The sequence below is a fragment of the Pleurodeles waltl genome, chromosome 8, assembly GCF_031143425.1.
Source record: "Pleurodeles waltl isolate 20211129_DDA chromosome 8, aPleWal1.hap1.20221129, whole genome shotgun sequence".
NCBI classification, from domain to species: domain Eukaryota; kingdom Metazoa; phylum Chordata; class Amphibia; order Caudata; family Salamandridae; genus Pleurodeles; species Pleurodeles waltl.
The window spans coordinates 867,898,789-867,921,048 of record NC_090447.1 but is presented as its reverse complement, the minus strand read 5'-3'; positions in this window follow the sequence as shown (position 1 = coordinate 867,921,048).

The following is a 22,260-nucleotide window of genomic DNA, read 5'->3' as shown; positions in this document are numbered from 1 at the left end:
GTGCTGGTGGCGGTGGTGTCCTTGGCAGCGGTGCTGGTGGCGGCGGTGTCCTTGGCAGCGGTGCTTGTGGCGGCGGTATCCTTGGCAGCGGTGCTGGTGGCGGCCTTGTCCGCCATGCAGGTTTGCGGCGACTTGCCTTTCTTTCTGTGCCCCTTCCCCACCTTGGATGGTGGCGCAGCTGCCTTCCCACTCCCAACTGTACTCCTGGGAGAGCCTTTGGTGCCAGATGTTTTGCCTTTCTCCTGCCGGGCAGTGGCCAACTTTTTATGCTTCTGAGGTGGGGGACTGTCTGTGGTCTGGCTCCTTGGCACACTGGCTGCCCTGCTGCTTGGCGCACTCCAGAAGCCGGTTACTGCTGGCACCCCTGTTCCTGCTGATGTGGTGGCTGAGGTGCTGGGTTGGGACCTGGGAAGGCGGGCCCTAGGGGACTGAAGGGGTGGGGGAGGTGAGGGGAAGAGGTCAAGGTTGGACAGGAAAAGTTTCTTGGACACACTGGGACGGGTAAATGGAGGGGGTTTGGGAGCGGAGGAAGAGGTAGTGGTTGTAAGAGGTGTACGTTTGCTGACTTTGGGTGAAGGTGCATGGGCTGGAGGCTGTCGTGAGGTGGATGTCTGTTGGGTGGGTGTGTGGCTGCGTTTGTGTACCTTAGGAGGTGGGCTCACAGACACACTGGGAGAGGGCACAGGGGATGTGTGAAAGGTAGTGGGGGTGGTGAGTGCTTGTGAGCGGGGTGTGGTGATGGGTGTGCTGGTGATGGACGTAGTGGCTGAAGATGTAGTGCATGCAGGTGTGAGTGGAGACGAGACAGGAAGGGAGGAGGGAGACGAGGAGGAGGGGGACACAGTGGAGGCAGTGGATGTTGGTATGCTTGTGTAAGTGCCTGTGGGATGTGTGGTGCTTATGTTTGCCAGAGCTTCCCTTGTGTGTTGAGGTGTGTGCATGCTGGTCTGAGGGTGTGCTTGGGATAGGCTGAGGTACAGGTGTATGGGTCTGGGTGGAGGAAGTTGGAGGGGGGAGGCTGTCTGGGTGGAGGAAGTTGGAGGGGGGAGGCTGGACACAGGGACAATGGCTGCCATCAGTGCTGAGGCCAGAGTCTGAAAAGCTCTCTGTTGGGCTGCCTGACCAGAATGAATGCCCTCCAGGTATGCATTGGTCTGTTGCAACTGCCTCTCTACACCCAGGATGGCATTCAAAATGGTAGACTGCCCAACAATGAGGGACCTGAGGAGGTCAATAGCCTCCTCACTGAGGGCAGCAGGGCTGACAGGGGCAGGGGCTGAGGTGCCTGGGGCGAAGGAGATGCCCACCCACCTGGGTGAGCGGCCACGGGGCACACGCTGAGGGGCTGCTGGGAGGGCGGTGCTGGTAGGGGGGTGGCAGCTGTACCTGTAGATGCGGGGGCACAGAGGGGCCCGCCACCGCAAGGGTGCTCCCATTAGAGGAGGAGTCCGTGTCGCTGGTCTCAGCTCCTGTCCCCGCCGTGGAGCTCCCCTCGTCCTCCGTCCCACTGGTGGCTTCAGACTCCATTGTGTCACCCTCCAGGGCCATGTGGGATGCAGCTCCCTCCTGCTCCGGTGCCACTGCTCCTTCGTCTGTTGATGCTAATGCAGGGAGACCACAAAAAACGGGGGGGAGACAGAAGAAAGACATGTTGAGTGCATGCAATACCGCTACCGTTGGCGGACACTACAGACACAGAAGCCCCCTGCCCTAGGCCCTGCACTTTGAGTTCCCTAATTAATCACAGGGACATGGGGTACAAGGCCTATGCCCAATTGCTGCACACATGGAAGTCACAGGAGCCTGACTAGGTGTGGTTGGCTCTGAACACACAGGGGTGGGGTGCCACCTGGCCTGCCTTACGAAGGGACCTTGCCTACTAAACTCGCCCTGGCCTAGGGGAACCTACAGCCCACCTCCCCCACCCAGACACCTCCAATGCATGCAGAATCAGCTGAATGAGAGTGTACTCACCCCCTTGTGGCTGCTGTGATGCCCTCAGGCGCCCATCCAACTCCGGATACGCCACCGCCAGGATCTGGAACATCAGGGGGGTCATGGTGCGATGGGCACCCCTACCATGTTGGGAAGCCATCCCCTGCTGGGCCTCTGCCGTCTTCTTGCTCCAGCGGCGAATGTCCTCCCATCTTTTCCGGCAGTGGGTGCTGCGTCTGTAGTGGACCCCCAGGGTCTGGACTTCCTTGGCGATGGCACGCCAAATATCCTTCTTCTGGTGGGCGCTGACCTACAGGAAGAGTACAGGGAAAAAGGAGAAGATATAACTGTCCGCACCGTCACAGTCATTGGCCCGCATCCCTACCCTTGCCATGACGCACATGCACTCACCGTCGTTTCATGCACGCCTCATTCTCCCCCCCTATCTTCCATCCACACCACTCCACATAGGCATTGCCCATTCAGCATGCTCACAGTGTACTTTCCTGTTTGTCCGGAGGACCGTAGAGTAGGGTGTGTACTGGGGGAGGACCCCATCCACTAGTTTCTCCAACTCCTCCATGCTGAAGGCAGGGGCCCTTACCCCAGAAACATGAGCCATTGTCTCTTCCAGACTGAGGTCACAGCAGCACTTGCAGTGTAGGTCCTCTCCTGTCGAAGATCAGGTATCAAGTGAGTGAACAGAAAGAAAATGGCGGTTACGTCCGCGGCGGTGCGTACGTCACCGCTGGCGTACTTCGTCACCCCAAATACTGTTCCTCCTGCAGCCGCTGGGTCTCCTGAAACTTGGCCAGTACCATTGCCATCGTCTCTTGGGAATGGTGGTAGGCTACCATGATGTTGGAGAGGGCCTCATGGAGAGTGGGTTCCCTGGGCCTGTCCTCCCCCTGTCGCACAGCAGCCCTCCCAGTTCCCCTGTGTTCCTGGGCCTCTGTCCCCTGAACCATGTGCCCACTGCCACTGTCCCCTGGTCCTTGGTGTTGTTGGGGTGGTGGGTTAGCCTGGGTTCCCTGTAGTGGTGGACACACTGCTGCTTGACGTGTCCTGGGGACAGAGGTATGGGTCCGCTGGGTGGGTGCTGTGATGGTGTTTCCAGAGGGGGGAGGCTCTGTTGTGGCTTGTGCCAGTGTGAGGGGAACCGGCTGTCCCGAGGTCCCAGATGGGCCGGGCTGGTCATCTAGATCCAGTTGGACAGAGCTGCTGTCATCACTGTTAGTCTCTTTTGTGGGTGGAGTGGACATGTCTGGAACCTCCTCGGTGACGTTGGGTAGGGGTCCTGCAGGGGTGTAAAGGCATGATTATTGCATTTGTGTGTGCCATGGTGTGCAATGGGTGGGCGACCCTGTACCACAGGGCTTGAATTCTTGTGTAGGACCTTGTGTGCTAAATGTTTAGGGGTGTGTGTGGGTATGTGCAGTGGCCATGCATTGGTGATGGGTGTCCATGCTCTGTTGTTGCATGCAGGGCTTGGTGTTGGGATGTGAGGTGTGTGATAGTGGGACATATGTGAGGAGTTGGAGTGATGGGGGTGAGGGCGAGGGTGGGGGTATGTGATAGAATGCAAGTAGGGTGGGGGATGAAGAGGTGAAAGCTTTACCTTACCAGAGTCCATTCCTCCAGATACTCCCGCGAGGCCCTCAGGATGCAGTATAGCCAAGACCTGCTCCTCCCATGTTGTTAGTTCTGGGGGAGGAGGTGGGGGTCCGCCACCAGTCCTCTGACCTGCAATCTGGTGTCTTGAGACCACGGAACATACCTTCCCCCGTAGGTCGTTCCACCTCTTCCTGATGTCATCCCGTGTTCTTGGGTGCTGTCCCACTGCATTGACCCTGTCCCTGATTCTGCACCATAGCTCCATCTTCCTACGTATGGTGGTGTGCTGCACCTGTGCTCCAAATAGCTGTGGCTCTACCCGGATAATTTCCTGTACCATGACCCTGAGCTCCTCCTCAGAAAACCTGGGGTGTCTTTGCGGTGCCTTGGGGTGGTGTGGGTGATGTGTGGGGTGGTGTGTGTTGTGATGTGTGGGGTGATGTTTAGGGCTGTGTGGTGTTTTGTGCGTGGATGTTGTGTGAGTGATGGTGTTGAGTGCCTGTGGATGCTAGTTTGTAGATGGTGGTGTCTCTCTCTGGCCTTCAGTCACAATTGTGGGTGTGAGGGTTTGTGGGTAATGTGGGTGTGTGTTTTATATTGTATTGGGTGTGTGGGAGTGGTGTGTGTATGTGTATCAGGTGTGTGTATTTCGATTTGTCCAATGTGGTAGTGTTTTGTAAATGTGTGTGTATTTTGAGCGCGGCGGTGTGTACCACCAATGGAATACTGCGGTTGAAAGACCACTGCGTGGATTCGTGGGTCGTGATAGTGTGTGCGTATTCCTATTGGCGTGACGGTGTCGGTTTTGTTATCGCCAGTTTATCACTGACCTTTGGTGAGGCGGACTTGTGTGCGTGTCTAGATTTTGGCAGATTCCGAGCTGTGGGTCATAATAGCTGTGGCAAAATTCCACAGCCGCAGCGGTTTGTTCGCGGTCTTCTGCATGGTGGAAAGCGGCATTTACCGCCAATGTTGTAATGACCCCCAAAATGTTCTTCCTTAGGAAACTAGGGCCTTCATTACGAGTTTGCCTGGTCAGTGGACCGCCGTGGTTCACACCTGTGGGACTGGCGGTATAGACCGCCATATTACGAGTACTGGGAAGACACCTGCAGAACATAGTCAAGTTTCCATCTGAACTGCCAATGTGGCCAGGCCAACAGTTTCTACCCACCGTATTACAAGGTTGCACACCGCCAGGACTTCCGGGGCGGTCCAACCACTGCGAAAACCATGGCAGAAACGAATAACATAAAAGGAAGGAACACAGGCACCTCCGTAGGTGCTATGCCATGTGAATTGGAAGTCTTTCCAATGCTCCTGCTGGCCATTGACATCCAGGACCAGCGACGCCGGCATAGACACTAGCCGTAAGTACCCCATCCTAGCACACTCTGGAGGGAAGGACATTAGTTCACAAACACATGCACATGAGCAAGGAAAGCCAGGACAAGCTATGTAGCATCAACACCAACAGTGTTGTAGGTGAATAGTATTGTAAATATAAAAAACGTCATGACAACAACTATATACAAGGGCCAGTGCTTCATTGTCCAAATGTCCCGGACACACTGGGCAGGTGAAGACTGCCCAACTTGACTCCTGACTGCAATGTGCAGACCTCCACAGGGCAGGGGCATCAATGGGGCATGCAAGCATCTCAGGGATGTGGAGTGGAAGGGTGTGATAGGGGTCCTCCCTCTTCTTATCAGGCTTCCCCCCCTTACTGTCCTGCTTTCGGGGGGATGCCTTAGCCTTGCCCCTCTTTCCTGCCTTTTTAGGTGGGACGGCGGTGGAGGCCACCACAGTAGGAGACCCGGATGGAGTGCTACCAGGGCTGGAGGTGTGAGGGGCAGGTGTGTCTGTTGTGGCAGCACTGCAGACTGCTGACTGCGGGCATGGCTCAACCCAGAGGAAGACAGGGAGGTGGAAGCAGGGGTCTGGGAAGAGTAGCAGGGCATTTGGGGGAACAGGGACTGGACCAGGAGACGGGAACAGGGAAAACACATGCAGGAATCTCTTTTTAGGGGCAGCGGGTAGGTCATGGGTTAGGCATTTGGGAGTGGAGGGAGAGGGGATGGTTGATAGGTGTGAACGTGGATATGGTTTGGGTGCTGGTGCATGGGTGTATGAAATCAGTGTGCTGGATGTGTGTTGGGTGGATGAATGTGTGCGTAAAGGTGTACTGGAGGAGGAGTGGAGGAAACACAGGGAGATGGCAGGTGGGATGTGTGAGTGAATGTTGGGGTGGTGTGTGCAAGTAGGGTGGATGTGATGCATGTGGTTGTGTTGACTGTTATGGTGCATGCAGATATGGTGTGTGGGGTGCACGCATGGGGGTCAGCTGTTGTGGTGATTGTGACAGTGACAGGACATGTGTCTGGACCTGGGACTGATGATGTGGTGCCTGCATGTGTGAGTGGCGATGTGACTGTGAAGGGTAGCAGGTGGGGGAGTCAGGGTAGGTAGTGGATGTTGTTTTGTGTGCATCGGAATGGTGAGTGTGGGGGGGTGGTGCCATTTGTGGTGCATGTGAATGTCCTTGCGCTCTGGGACTGCTGGTGGGGATGCATGCTGGTAAGAAAGTGTGCTATGGATGGGAAATGGGAGAGGGATGTACTAGTGGGAACAGATAATTGGAGGGGAGACGGAAGAAGAAGGAACACTGGCTGCCGTCAATGAGGAGGTCAGAGCCTGAAACGATCTCATAAGGGCAGACAGTGCACCGTGGATGTCTTACAGGAATGCATTTGACTGTTGCATCTGGGATGCCAGTCCCTGGATGGCATTCACAATGGTTGTCTTCCCAACAGAGATGGACCTCAGGAGGTCAATAGCCTCCACACTGAGGGCAGAGGTGCCTGCGGCGAAAGAGATGCCCACCCTCCTGGGTGAGTGGGCATGGGCAACTGGGTGGGGAGCTACAGGGAGGGAAGTGCTGGTAAGGGTGGTGGCGAACAAGAATGGTGCAGGCATAGGGCCTGAAGGTTCCGCCACCACCAGGGAGTCACCATGGGATGAAGAATCAGATGATGGTGTAGGTGCTCCTGTCTCTCCTGTGGTGCTCCACTCGCCCTCCATCCCACTGGCCCCCTTGGCTCCGTTGGTATCAGCCTCCTGGGTTCCATGGGATGCAGCTTCCTCACTTGCCGATGCCCCTTCTCTTTCGCCAGATGATGCTGTTGCACACAAACACAGAGGAGCAGAGGGAGGGAGGGTGTCACAGTGAGAGACAGGGTGGGAGAAAGAGAAACAGGGAGCAAGTGGTCAATGCCAGCACATCAGCCATACACAAGTCACTGCAACATACTCCAGTGCCATGGCATTACATGGCATGCCTTCACACACACATGCCACTGCAACGACAAACCATGCGTGCCACCTCAGTCATGCACATGAGTTTCACACATGCTGCCACACATTCAATCCTGTACAGAATGAAAGCCATACCCTCAACACATGTCTGACCCACCCCATTTCCTCATGGCTCTATATCATCACTAGACCAAAACTTTATACTGTACAGGTGTTTGGAGGCATACTTTCACAGCCACATAACCCAAGCACATATAGCTGTATGATTTGAAACCTCTGACTTCGCAGACTACACATATACCACATGCCAGCAGACAGCAGATAGGGATATGGCCCAAGCAACACTGATTGGATAGTTGGGAATACAATGTGTGTGAACTCCAGAAGGAGGAAACTTGTCCACATCTAAGACCCTACTCATGTACTACAGAGTTGCCCTGTCATCAATGCCACTTTGCAGTAAAATCAATCCCAAATCACATCCTGCACAGCATATGAATACATGTTTGTAGCACATCCGGCATCAATGTGTCCCAAGCCTAATCATACAGTAGCTACCTAGCACACATTCCACAGACTTCACACACTGCACAGACTGCACCTATCACTCACCACATAACTTAAGTACAAATGTGAACTCACCCCCTTGTGGCTGCTGTGCTGCCCTCAAGTGCCAACCCACCTCAGGGTATGCTACCCCCAAAATTAGGAACATAAGAGGGGTCAGGGTCCGACGGGCACGCCTCCCTCGTTGGGCAGACATCCCCAGCTGGGTCTCACCATTCTTCCTTGTCCAGCATCGCAGGTTCTCCCACTGCTTCCTGCAATGGGTGCTGCGCCGGGCATGGACCCCCAGAGCACGCACTTGCTTGGTGATGGCACGCCAGATCCCGTTCTTTTGATTGGCGCTCACCTGCATGGATAACACAGAGAAAACAAGACAGTCATGTAGCGTGGATTCTTAGGGATTGCATTGGACACAACACATCCCCCAAACATAGGCACATTTCAACCTTCCAGTTGTCCTCACAGCCCTCTGCCAGGTCCTTCCACAAGTCACTTATCCTTGTCCCAAGCCCCCATCCACAGTCGTACCACTCACAGACAGTACAATCATAGTGCACTCACCTGCTGCCCTGGTGTCCGATACAACTGGGCATACAGGGGTAGGACACCCTCCACAAGCTTCTCAAGTTCCTCCTGTGAGAAGGCTGGGGCCCTATCCCCTGCAGCACATGGCATCTTGGCTTCCAGTGGCAGCACACGCAGTGGAGGTATACTCAGCACAAGTGCCAGGAGTCAAGTGAACATGAGCACATGAAATGGCGGTCATGGCCGCCGCGGACATTACTGTCACCGCCGGCGGTGATCGACATTGGCTCATGACTCCCATAGGCAACCATGTTAACCAATGAGGAATTGCACGGCGGTTGCGAGCGCCTACCGCTGTGACATCCTGCGCCAACAAAATTCGCTCACCTCCATCTGTCCTGTGCATGCAGGACAGGCAGCTGCCATTTTACTCCTATAATGTGTACAGAGGGGGTTTATAAGGTGCGTCATGGATGTTTAATATTGACCTGTGCACAGCTCCGCTGCATCCACACAGTTCTTTATGCACATAATGATTGCCACTCCCTCCTATTCCCAGGTACGGTGGAAGAATGATGGTGAGGAATGATCTGTCTACAGGCCCCTGGTCGATCTTGCCACCCTTGATGAGAGGCACGTCATCCAGTGCTATTGGCTCAACTGTCAGACCAACATGTATCTTGTGAGGCTTTTGGAGCCAGATCTGCGACCTGGTATTCGTCATCCCAATGCCATCACACCCACAGTACAGGTGTTGGCAGTCCTCCACTTCCTTGCCTCAGGGTCCTTCCAAAATAACAGTGGGCTGGCCAGCCCATGTTCAGTAACATCTTGAATAACGTCCTATGTGCCCTACTGAAACATATTGGCAGTTATATCAGGTTCCCCCAACGTGACGATCTGCCCACTGTGAAAGCAGTCTTCTACGCTATAGCACATGAGCCACATGTGATCGGGGCTATCAATGGGACCCACATTGCCCTTGTGCTTCCCAGGAGGAGTCAACAGGTGTTTAGGAACTGTAAAAATTTCTACTCTACCAATGTTCAGGTGGCTTGTCTCGCAGACCTCTACATCACTCAAGTGGCTGCCCGGTTCCCAGGGTCAGTGCATGATGCCTACATACTGTGGAACAGCAGTATCCCACACCTCATGGCACCACTGCAAAGGGATCGTGCCTGGCTCATCGGTATGTATCGTATCATATGTGTGCCTCTGTGTTCTGCACACTCTACACCTCCTTCCAGATTTACCTACAATTTTCAATATGCCTATTACCTTCTGTGCACACAAGTGACTCTGGTTATCCCAACCTGCCATGGCTACTGACACCTCTCAGTCATCCGACTACAGCAGCAGAAAACCGTTTCAATGAGGCCCATGGTAGGATCCAACAGGTAATCGAACGCACCTTTGGAGTGCTGAAAGCCAGATTCAGGTGCCTGCACCTTACTGGAGGGGCTCTACTGTACAGACCAGCAAAAGTGTGCCAGATCATTGTAGCGTGCTGCAGGTTGCACAATTTGGCTATCAGACATCACATCCCATTACTGGATGCTGAGGAGGGTGCAGCTGTGCCAGTGGCTGATGAAGGGGACATGGGAAGTGATGCGGAAGATGATGACGAGGATGCAATTGATTCCAGAGCAGAGCTGCTACAGCAATACTTCCACTGACATACAGGTATGTGTCAGAGCAATGCTATGTAACCAGTAGCAATGTCTGCTGTGTGCAGGGCTGCTATCAGGGTTGTGTATTCAATGTGGGCGTAGTGTGTACACATTACTTTAGATGTGGTGCTGTTATCTGTATTACAGAACTTGTAAATGATTGCTCCCCCTTCTGGCACTGTCACATAAATTGATAGATCAATGGCTTTCCTGTTACATATGTGATGGCTGTATTTAATATACTCATGGTAGATAAAGATGTAGACAGAAACTCTGCTCAAAGGTGTTTATTTTTATAATACGAGTGCAAGGGCTGATGAGTGGGGACTTGGCGAGTGGGATTATCAGAGTACTTAGCCCACCTGTGGGGAGTCATTGTCCAGTATGATGGCCATGTAAAAAAGGTGTTATGACAGTAGACAGTCAAAAGGGTGTCACTGTGACACATAAGGCGGTATGTTCTGAAGTGGCTCTCTTCCTGCCGATGGTCTTGGTCTTGGCATCAGTGGAGGCTGGACGTCTGGTTGGTGGTCCTCGCTTGCGTGGGGGCTCCTCAGCTACAGGGTAAAGGGTGCTGGTGTCCTGCGTGTCCTGAGACAGGGCCTCCATTACTCTGGTTGCGGCTGACGTGGAGGGCTCAGATGTGAGCTGGCTTATGGTAGGGGCCTGCTGGTGGGAGGTGGACTGATGCTGGATGGTGGCAAGTTCCATTAGCACCCTTTTAATGGTGGCCATAGTGGCATTATGGGTCTGCCACTGCTGCATGGCCTCTTGATGGTTCTCTCTCTGTAGCCTCTGGGTCTCCTGCAAGGTAGTGAGGATCTGGGCCATGGTGTCCGGGGTTTGGTGGTATGCACCCAGGACCTGGTTGAGGGCCTACTGGCCAGTCTGATGTTGTTGTTGCCCCCTCCCTTGGACCACAGATCCCCTCCCCCAAGCCCACTAGCGTGGCAGGCCCAGCGGATGGACAGTTGCTCTTTCGCCATCAGTGGTACTGGCATTGTGTGATTTCTGGCTGTGTTTTGTCGGCTTGGTGTTTGTGACTCGTAATACGGCAGATATTGTACTGCCGACACTGGCGGGATGGTCGCGGGATATTGCATGTTGGTCTTGCCCAAAGACCGCTGAACTCGTGATGATGGCCTAGGTCCTATATATATATATATATATATATATATATATTTAAATATATATATATATATTTTTTTTTTCCCTTCAAGGATCTGTCATTTCTATGTGCAGCCACATCAAATATCACAGCTTCCCATTGACCAAACTGTGTGTGAGTCTCAGCAAAATTCCCTTTCTCTTTCTCTCTCAGCTCACATATCTTTGAAAATGGGGTTATTACTGGTCTGTAAAAAATTAATGTGTAAGTTGGCTCTTTCAAGCAATAGCACTATGTGATTGATGCACGCTGTGCTAGCCTCGGTTACTGCATTATAGGCTAAAAGATTTCTTCCTCAGCTCCAGTGATTGTAAAAGATCCATGACCTGACTTGTTGATGGTTCAAACAACACTGCTCAAATTCCCACATGGGGCTAAAGGGCAATCAAATGAGAAAGAGTTGCTTTTCACCTATGGACTTTGGTATTGGAGAGTCACTCAAATCTTTGAGGGCTTCACAAATCCAGCAGGCTTGTGTGGGTCAGGGTTCTTTGTCAGGGACAGGCTGGAGTGCTTCTTTTCCCTGTGCCTTATTTTGGGTTCAGAGGTAAAATTTCTTTACAGGGACACTGAAAATATGCTATTTTGTGGCCATGATGTCTTTTTGCATAATTATTGATTTGCCACATCTGCCGTGTAATCCACCATCTGCTGCATAATTTGTAGATTTTAACAATAAAATGTTCGTAGGTCAAACGGATCAACAGTTGCTAAATGCGGTGTCATTGTTGCTGCGCAGAGGAGGGAACTTCTCAAAGGGTGATTTTTCACCTTTCAGTTGCATATTGCTCATGTGACCTTTGTCCAGCCCTACCACTCTCAAACTTCACCAGCCACCACTGTAAAACACTTTAGCGTCTTCTGGCCGCTATCCCTTAGGTCCAATATCTGAAAGGAACAAAAGGTGTACTTTGTACACATTGTGCACCTTGATTTAAGTGTTGACACTCCACATGGCACCTCTCGTCAGCATCTAGATGAGCAGAGGTGGAGGCAAGGAAGTCTCTTAACAGCAATAAGGTGCATATTTGTACTTGGCTTGCATCGTATTAGCGCCAAAAACTCTGACGCTTAAAACGGCGCACACTTTATATTTATATTTTGACGCTAGACCCGTCTAGCTTCAAAATATTGGAGTTAGCACCATTTTTAGGATGCATGAAACCATCTTGCATCAATGAGATGCAAGATAAGAATTCTCGTCCTAAACACAACGCTAACCCTCTGGCGCCATATTTATCCCCAGAAACAAAAAAGGCGCAGACTAAGGAAGCAGACTCAAAAAATAGCACAAAGTCCGATTAGCACTAAAAATTAACACCTGGTCAGACCCAGGCATTTAAAAGAGCCCCACATACCCCCACTCATAGAAAAAAAACAGAAAGTGCCTTAGAAACTGCCAGGACAACATGGAAGTGCTACTGCTCCAGCTTGGCACATGATGAAGACGTCTACAAAGATAGCAGAATCAACCACCTCCACTGTAGCAACCTCAAACCCCATCACAACAGCCACAGAGGCAGCACAGAAGGAGGGAGCAAATTTTCCAACAACGAATCACCATCTTAGGAATGAGAGAACAGGATGTGGTCTGAACGTACAGACTCAACTGGAAGCCCATTGTACGCCTTCAGAATCTGATAGTGTCACACAGCGCATGCACCCAAATCTACATAACACAGCAACACCCTGACTGGCAAACCATGTGTGGACAGGTGGATCCAAGATTCCTTTGCATGCAGAAGCTGCTCACAAATCAATACAAGTGTCAACAAGTTGAAAATAAATACAGATCACGCACACACAACACACCAAACAAAGAAGTGCACAGGTCATGTTAATGGCATAGGTTATGGTCATGTTGAGGAAGTCACACATAGGCACAGTCCCACCTAACTCATGGTGTGTAAGCCTCGGTCACAACCTAAATCCAATGCCACCCAAGTGGTGCCATAACCAAGTATACATCAGCTACACATACATGACATACCTGTAATGCACATATATACCTGTCTGCTGCATTGTGTGTCACAGATATGTATACAAACATATTTGCCATTGAAGACCATGGGGTTGAATTGTGAAAAATGGGGCTGCACCTACTCCAGTGTCATCTCACATGCGCCCCTATTGCTCACTAAGAGCACCATGTCTGCTCCAAATACCAGAAAGGCTCCACCATGGTCTTGTGTCTTTGAAAAAATCACTAACATTACTGGATAACATAGTCAGATTTGGTAGATGTATAGTGGAGATACCTGACCTTATATGCACCGTACTAAGGGATCCATGTAAAAAATAGCGTGCCCACTTCCAAAGCAAGCACTGTGCATGTGTTGAAAGTGTCTTTCAGAAATCATGTAATAGAAGGCAGGCAAAACTTCTGCAACAAATTACTTCATCCTACCAATGTGGACACACACTCACGTACACTACATGGCTGGCACAACCATCATCTGCCACAAAGGGTCACCAGGGCATATTAATTTAGGGGAAATGACAGAGTGCAACACTGTGCCAAAATAGGCCGTGCAGCCGACCCTCATTTACACAACGTAGGGATGTGCCTAAATTAATAGTATACAGCACACCCCTGTGTTGTTGTCAGTGCTCATGCAAACATTAGCTACCAGCACCAACCCAGACATCCTTGCACCGTTGTGCAAGGATGTCTGCTTTGAGGGCTGTGATTGTTCATGTGTGGGAAGGGACACCTTCCAGCACATAAACTACCATGTCTGTCATTTTGCTCCTACTATGCGTGCAGCAGTATGTACCACATTTTGAATTGGCGAAAACACAAGGAGGAATCAAAGTATTCCTTGTCGTTGAGCCTTGCTAACGGCACCCCTGGGGTGGGGTGAGGTATTGGTGCTGCCTCAGGTTTACAAAAACTCCTAAATCAGAGTCAGCTAGAAAATGCTATGGGTGTTGCTGTAGCACACCCACAGGAACACCCACTGCACGCTCCTTCAATGCAAAGGGTTGTATGTAAAGGGGCCGTAGTCACAAGGTGGCATCAAGCAACAAACAATGGTATAACGTCACCTTTAAATACGGGGCAGGGCACAGCACCACTGGAGCTTCTATAAAAGTTACGCTCTGGTGGCACTAGGTCTGACACCATTGTGCTGCTCGGACGTGGTATGTGCCATGTAAGACTGATACACTGCTCCAAATATGGACTACACAACACATGGTCCCAAATCATGACCATCACTTCTGGGAACAACATGAAAATTGTCCATCAACACAGTTCAAAGAAACCATTTCACAAGAACAGGAACATACAGTACACTACAAGCAAGTGTGTGTCACAACTCCAACAAAAATGTATACCTGCCATAGGGTGCACCAAACCACTATGAACACCTAACAAACATCTATTCTCTATCCTTTGCAGCTGACCAAGGGAATGGCGTACAGCCGTGGGTGATGACCCCTTTTGCTAATACCACAATGGTGGGACAGAGGGCCTCCAACGAGGGACACATGAAAACCGGCAATGTGGTAGAGAGAACATTTGGCCTGCTGAAATCAAGGTTCAGATGTCTGGCCCTGACAAGAGGAAGCCTCTTATATGCTCCACCACTTGTTAGTAAGATCATCTTGGCATGTGCAATCCTGCACAACATTTGTGTCCAGACAAATATCCCCTGGGTGAACAGGATGATGTACCCAGCGAGGATGAGGATGATGATGAAGAAGATCATGTGGAGGAGGAACACATTAAAACTCCAGCCAGAGTTCATATGAGACTCCACATTGTGGAGAACTTCTACACATGACCACAATACTTTAAACATCACCTTGTAAATAGCACTAATAAATCACTTTGCACCTGAATCTCCTTGGTCTACTCATTCTTGACAACATACTCCATTGGAATGTGACTCTAACCACAGTGAGCAGGTAGGTAACACAAAGGTGACCAGTATGGTAGCAACAACATTTGTGACATGAGTGGGTCTACTGCCACCATATCAAATATAGGTCACACGCAAACTGCGGGCACTGGAATCCTGAAGGTCTAGATCCATGCACCACCACAAATATTGTCCTGTCAAGTAGGAAAGGTGCCAATACCTAGACCATCCACCACAACAGCACCATGCATAACAGGATGAATGCAATGGGGGCACATATGAGGTAGGGGCTGTCACTAAATGGATAAAAAGTCATGCAGGAACAGTACACTGTCACAACCCATGTTGACAGTACCATTGCCTTCAGGGTACATGTGAAACAAGGGTGGTGCATCATTGTGAACTGTGGTCCCTCAGTTGAAGCCCAGGGATTGTAATCAATGTCCCATTCTGATCCTGCATAGTGTAACCATGGAAATGTGTCCCAGCACTGCCAATGTGCACAACCCGGGCACATGGTAGGCTGTACCTCACGTATGACACACACACGTTGGCTGTGGAGTGTGCAATGGCTTGCCTTGACTACATAAGCAGATATGGGTGCAGAATCACTATCCTAACACATGACCCATTGTCACCATCCATGGATATTTTGATACAATGCACCACCACATATTGAACAGGGTTGAATGTAGCCAGAGTAACAAATGATCACAATGTACGTAAGGTGTGAACTTTTAACACAAATCTTCTGTCCTAACACATGGCAAGCCCAAATTTAGGCAAACATGTGCCTGATGATATAAGGGTGTATGTCCTAGGTAGCAACGGTTTTACCAGGATCAACAGTGCTTGATGTGACAGCATGTATATCTAGTATGCTGTGTACAACTACATCACACAGCAATTCACACCACTCATTGTCATTCACATGACAGGACAAGTGCATGACGGTAATATAGACAATTAGTCCCATACATGTCGTGGCCTCCAACATCACAATCAGGTGTGGGATGTGCTACTCTGTCCAGTATTGTTGAAATATGTCTGAGACACAACGCCAAACAGAGTGGGATTAGACCTACCCATATATGTTGCAATTGGCTAATAAACTCTCCAGCACTGAGATGATGTGACACCTGCATATCAGTCAGTCATGGTAAGAGTCACCTAGGTTGTTCAATGCTGGAAGAAATGCAAACACATGTACAATGGACATACTGGATGGACCGCTTCCAGACACCCACACATACTTATACATACAACATGGGGTGTCAAATGGAGACAACAGAAGTGATGTGGCAGGAGTGATATCATGTGTGTGTGGGGAACAACTGACAACTCACAAATACAGACAATAGAACTGTAGATATCAAGTTGGCAGGAGAAGGAGATGCAAACATCTTCCATGAACACAAGTCACATGTAGCATCATGTCCATGTATATATAGACAATGTTGCAGTATGAGATGTGCACAAGGTGCTAACAGACTAAAGAATGGGAAAAATGTAGGTGACAATACATACCTCTCCTGTAGTGCAGGAATACATGGGGAAGGGGCACACACAGACCAACACTGACTGTATAACACATCAATGTCTACATGACAAAATTACACATTTGTACAGAGAGGGTCACCAGGTCAGTACATCACCCAGTCATGTTGCCCACTTGCATACCATGGTATTTGCCCATCGCATGCCAGCGTGACTGACTGGGGCAGACAACATCATCTGCACCCTGGCATGCTTCCAATGTTGAAGTAACAACAGAGATACTAGACCAAAAAGATGCCCAAGGGAAATGCTAAGGACATCAAAACATGTCACATGTACAAAACGTCTAAGATCATAGTGATGTACATGAGAGGGGAAAGCTGACATCAAGAACGGATCCAGAACTGTATGATCACAAATGTGCATGTGTCTGCTAGAGGGTGTGCAAAGTACTGCTGAATGGCAAACATGAAGAGGCTAGGTACGTGCTCAATGAACCCATGCACCACTACTCTAGCTACATGAACATATCACATTGTCAGGGGCCTGATGCATGTGCAGGGTTGTGATTAAACTGGGGTTCCATTGACTTACCTCCACATATGCAACCATGGTTTTGTGTTGCTATAGGAACTCACACTGTTGTGATGTTGAGTAGGCTGGCAGCTATGCCAAACTGCAACACTGTAACACAGTGGTATGCCATTGTTTGTGATAGTCATTACTAACCTGATGGGGACAAATATGGGTGCCTAGTTGATGGCATGCACACATATGTCAGCACACAAGGACCACTGTAGTGGCACAGCCATGGAAATGTGTATTGATTGAGAGCAAAAGGCAACCTAGCACAAAAGTAGGGCATCAGTATCACAAGATCAGTGACTGACAGAAATAAGCTACACAAGTGTTCGGAAATACGGAAACATGGGTGGCACTAATGTGACAACACATGCATTTGTCAAATGGCAACATGTGTCCATACAGGAAGAATGTAATGTGATATTTCACATCCCCTGAACACACCACTGTCATCATATGTACCTGAAATCACAAAACATATGTCCATGCACACACAGCATATACCAATCTTACACAACACATGTGTACATGACATCTCCTGCACCTACGTTGCAGGGGGGCACAAATGGCACATATGTAGCAGAGCAACATGAATTGAAATCCATCCACACAGCACAGTGTGAACACACATACACAGGCAAACTGGCTGATGTTAATGCAGTCCAAGTCCATTGAGTACTGTATTTAGAAGTTTACATGGTTGTCACATACATTACCATGTGTTGAACATAGGCCACCAAACATGTTTGGTGTTGTAGGTATGTGAACCTCTCTATCTCAGACATAACAATGTAGTCCATGCCAAAATTAGCTTACATACACATGTATACACACATAGCACACATGTGCCAACATGTCTGTGGACACAGTGTAGCTACACATGCACATGTGCATGAGGTATTCAGAAATTGCATTGCGTGCAGCACACTCACAAACAAACACATAGGGCCAACATCCCAATGTCACTGTAATGACAGATCTGGACATACACCCACATGTTGACATTACACATATACACCACAGTTGTACACCCCATGTAACACTTCCAGTCACTCAGGGTACACTCAAGGGTCACAAGGCAAAAATCCACGCAATACCATCATGCATGAAATTTTTTCACACATTCACATTTAATAATACAATTTTCTTAGGCTAATAGATGCAAGGCCTCTGCGTGTCTATCGCATGTCCACAGGCATTTTTTACACTAATGGTGTGAAAATATGGTGCAAAACCATCATGGGTAAAAAAAAACGATGCATGACTGAAAAACGTGACACACACGCCTAGAAAGTGATGATCCAGGACATCCTGCCTACAAACATGCTACAGTGAGTGTAGTTTCACTTTCACTTTGCAGTCTGTTTCCCTGTGACTGTGTGAGGTTGTGTTTTTGTTGCCTTTGGATTTGTGGAGTGTTTGCTGTGTGTGTTGTGTACATTGTGCAGTGTCCTGTGTAAAGTTTGTATTATTATTGTGTCAATACTTGTATTTTATCTATTGAGTGTACTGTAATTGTCTCTGTATTGTCAGGAGTTTGGGGTAGTTAAATAGTTGGGGTACTTTGGGTAGTTAGGGTAGGAGCAGGGGCTAAGTTTGATTTATTTTTTATTTGGGTGAACTCCATTCACCACTGGTAATGTCTGGGAAAGGGCGGATGAGCCAGATGTCTGCTGATGAGCTGGGAGGCTTCATCTGGCTTGTGGCACACTACCTCCCCTTGATGCTGCAACTGGGTGGCCGGGTCATCCAAGGCTACCCCACTGAGGCAAGGCGGCTGCGGTGGGGCAAGGTGCTCCATCATTTGACCTGGATTTTCAAAACTGGAAGGATGACCACCAATTCAAGTACCACTGGGCAGATCTGGTATTGAGGGAGCAGGATCTACTCGACCATCTGGGAGTAGAGATTGGTAGAACAGTTGGTAAGTCATCTATTGCCATGCAACCTAATTTTGTTAGCATATGCATGACAATTGCTGTAAAGTTTGAGTGCTGCATGCAATGGATGTGGACATGTCGTATACCAGCTGTATGAACAGTCTATGCCCCACGTTAGGGCAGCATTTCAATTGTACAACAAGGAAGCAAATGCAGGACAGAGGTATAGTTTACCATGCGCAACCATCTCCAAGTGTTCTGATGCATGCATAATGTGACTAGGTAATGAGTAGCTACAAATGAGGCCTGCATCATGCAACATACATGAAAGGGGGCCCCAAAACATTGTGTGATCCCAAATTTTCATCCGCTGAGTCACAAGATAGTTCCCTACATATAATTTTCCAGCACTCAGAACGGCTGCTGTGAGAAGCTGTGTAATGTGGGCATACAAATGTATGAGAAGGGCCCCCATTCATTTAGCAGTAGTGTTGATGATCTGGTGCATCTCCTGTTGAGTGCATCATTGACCTTCATGTGAATAGATGAAGTTGGATGACACATGCAACATGCTGCGAGTAAGGGGTACACCGAGGGCCACGAGGACAGTACAGAGGCAATTGGTAATGCACCACTGTAGTCCTATCAGGCCCTTTGTGTATATAGCCATAGCCATGTAAGGGTGCTTGAACATGCAGTGGTCCAGAATACTGGCAGTTTTATGTTCCAGTTCATTGTGTATCACAGACAGCCTATACGATGTCAACAACCAGACTTCTGTGCTGAGTCAGTTCCACAGGCCTGCCGCTTGTCACTGAAAGTATGGGGCTGCCCTGCATCAGCTTCATCACTGACATACCACTCACTAACCTGCACCATCAGATGCATCCTTTGACCACTGAGCAAGTGTGTCCGTGTTGAGCGTATTTCTATGCCCATGAACTAATTCCTCACTAGACTAATAAAGGTGTACCATGGCAGCAATGACAGGCCACACACTATTGGCACTACATCCATGATTTCATCCAGTCAATGTGCGAGTAGATACCTCAACATCACATGTTTATACTCCCATAGCTATTTTGAAAGTGTGTGTACCTTGAGATGGACATGATCTTAGGCTGCCTCATATCTATGAGATTCCATAAACCTGAGGCAGCGCCAAAATCAAATGCCACCCCCGGGGTGGCGTTAGGAAGGCACTACGAGGAGGAATACTTTTGTCCTCCTCATTCTTCCCTTTTCCTACGCATGCCTCGTTCTGCAGCACTCACAGAAAGTGCAAAATTGCCAGAAATTATTGTTTATTTGCGGGAATGGACACCTTCCCGCACATGAACAATAACACACCTCAACACAGGCATCCATGCAAGATGGTGAAAGGATGCCTGAGTTGGCGCAGACCGATTTCATTTAGGGTCAATGCAGGGCACAAAACAGGTGTGCGCCTTATCCAATTAAATATGGCGCATCCCTGTGTTGTGAAATTGACAGAGCGCAAATCAGCAAATTGTGGCCCTGCATCACGCTACATCATTCTGCCATGAATATGGGCCCAGACGTCTGCAGTTCTCACACCATAGTCCTGCCACCATCACAATTGTGACTGATGTAGGTCACATCATTTATGCAAATTATGTGATTTGTGTGTGTGTAGCTGGTACCTTCATGATGTATGACATGCATGTGCTAATGATGTAACACCTTTCAGGGTACCGTTGCAGCACCCAATGCTGTGCCAATATCACTGTGGGCTTAAGGTCATCCACACAGCCACCTTGTGTGTGCCGTTTTACACATGTAGGACTATGTAGCACGGCATGGGGGGCTTCAGTTCTGTAATGTGTTCACAACTGTGATGTGCAGCTCAGACTTTGCCCAACCGTTCTTCGGCCAACATTACATCAGTTGTACATGTGGACACATAATAGGATATGGGTGGCCCCTTGTAAAATATACTCACGGCAGGTCTTACATCAGGACACATGAATGTAGATTTACCTGACCTCAGAATAGCAGGTTGGTAGTTGGCAACCCCACAATGATATGGGCCACACCTTGACTCCATAATGAGTGGTCAGGCCGCGATGTATCACCATGGGTGTTGAGGGGACGGATAGCATGCCCAGGCCCCCTAATGGAAAGGGAGACATTTAATTCAGACCTGCAGAGGCACGTGGTCCTCACAAGTTAGATGACACAAATGTTGATGAGGGTTGTATTAGTTCCTGTCAGCTCCAGGCGCTTTTGCTTTTTCTTGGATTGCCGTCATCTCACTGACATGTACATGATACTGATGATGTCTAGTTGGTTTTAGACAGAGAAAAGGATCAAATCATTGTTGTGGAATGTGTGTGGGACTATATGTGTTAGTTGCTGTTACAGTGTAAATTTAAACTCTGTACAAACTCCACCCAATGCTGATACTGATGCTTGCTTGTCCTCATATTTCAGGTGCCAAATGACTCTTAAGCAGAGACACATGTTCATGAAGAGGGCAGACCATTACTGCCACATCCTAGAAGTGGACGCGGGAAACCGCAGGATGAGCAGGTGTTACAGGCATGAAGTAGCTTCTGGGGATTGGCGTGCCTTTTCACATGGCGGTCCCACGATGCAGGTACCAAGGGACACAGGAGCCAGCAACTCAGGGATTCAGGGGGTCGCAGCTCCACCTACGCCCTCAACATCAATACCACCTGTCAGCACACAACCACAGGTACAGCCACCAGCAGGGTGATTCAACCCAGTTTGAGCTGGAGCTCAGGAGGAAGTTGAATGCTATCCTCAAGCGACTGAAAGAACTGGAGGAGGAATCGGCTGACAACCGCAGAATGTTAAAGTTCATAAAGAAAAAAAAATCAAGAAACAGAAAAAAATAACTTTAGGACTATTTGGACTACCTCTCAGTTCCTTCCCCTCCCTATTGCGGTTTTGTTAGTTTTGGGTTGGGTTTTAGATAGTTAGTATTAGGTTCGTTTAGGGTAGGCATTAGTTAGGTTAAGTATGTTGGGAGCTTTATTCTAATGTTTTTATTGTTGGGGTTTCGGTGGAGTTAATTTTGGGGTATGTGTATTTATGTAAAACATTTTTAAAAAATGTAAAAAAAATATTTTTTTTTTAGAAAAATACCAAAAAATATATATTTGTATAGAAGAAGACTTTATTCGGTATGAAATAATTCAACCATTAGAACAAATAAACATCAATACATTAGCCAGAATAACAATAAGACAATATATAATAAAAACATCCATCAAGAATATAAACAGATAAAACCTCATCCTTAAAAACAATAAAATAATTTTAAAAAAAAATCATTATAAAAAATCTACATTTTTACACCAAGTAATAGCCCCCTTCAAGAATGATCCCAGCCCCCTCCACACCAATACATCCAAGGTCATTTGCAGCCACATAAAAGCAGGGCGATATTGCACAAAACCCTTAGGTCTCAAAAGAGGTAATAAAAAACGATTTCTAAAATGTGCATAAAAAACACAAAATAATGTAAAATGGGGCAAAGTCTGCAGGGACACCCCATCACAGGGGCAAAGTTTAATACATTTTTCCCCATACTGGCCTAACGGGAAACATAGATGACTTCTAATGACCCCCAAACGAAATCGAGTAATAAGAGA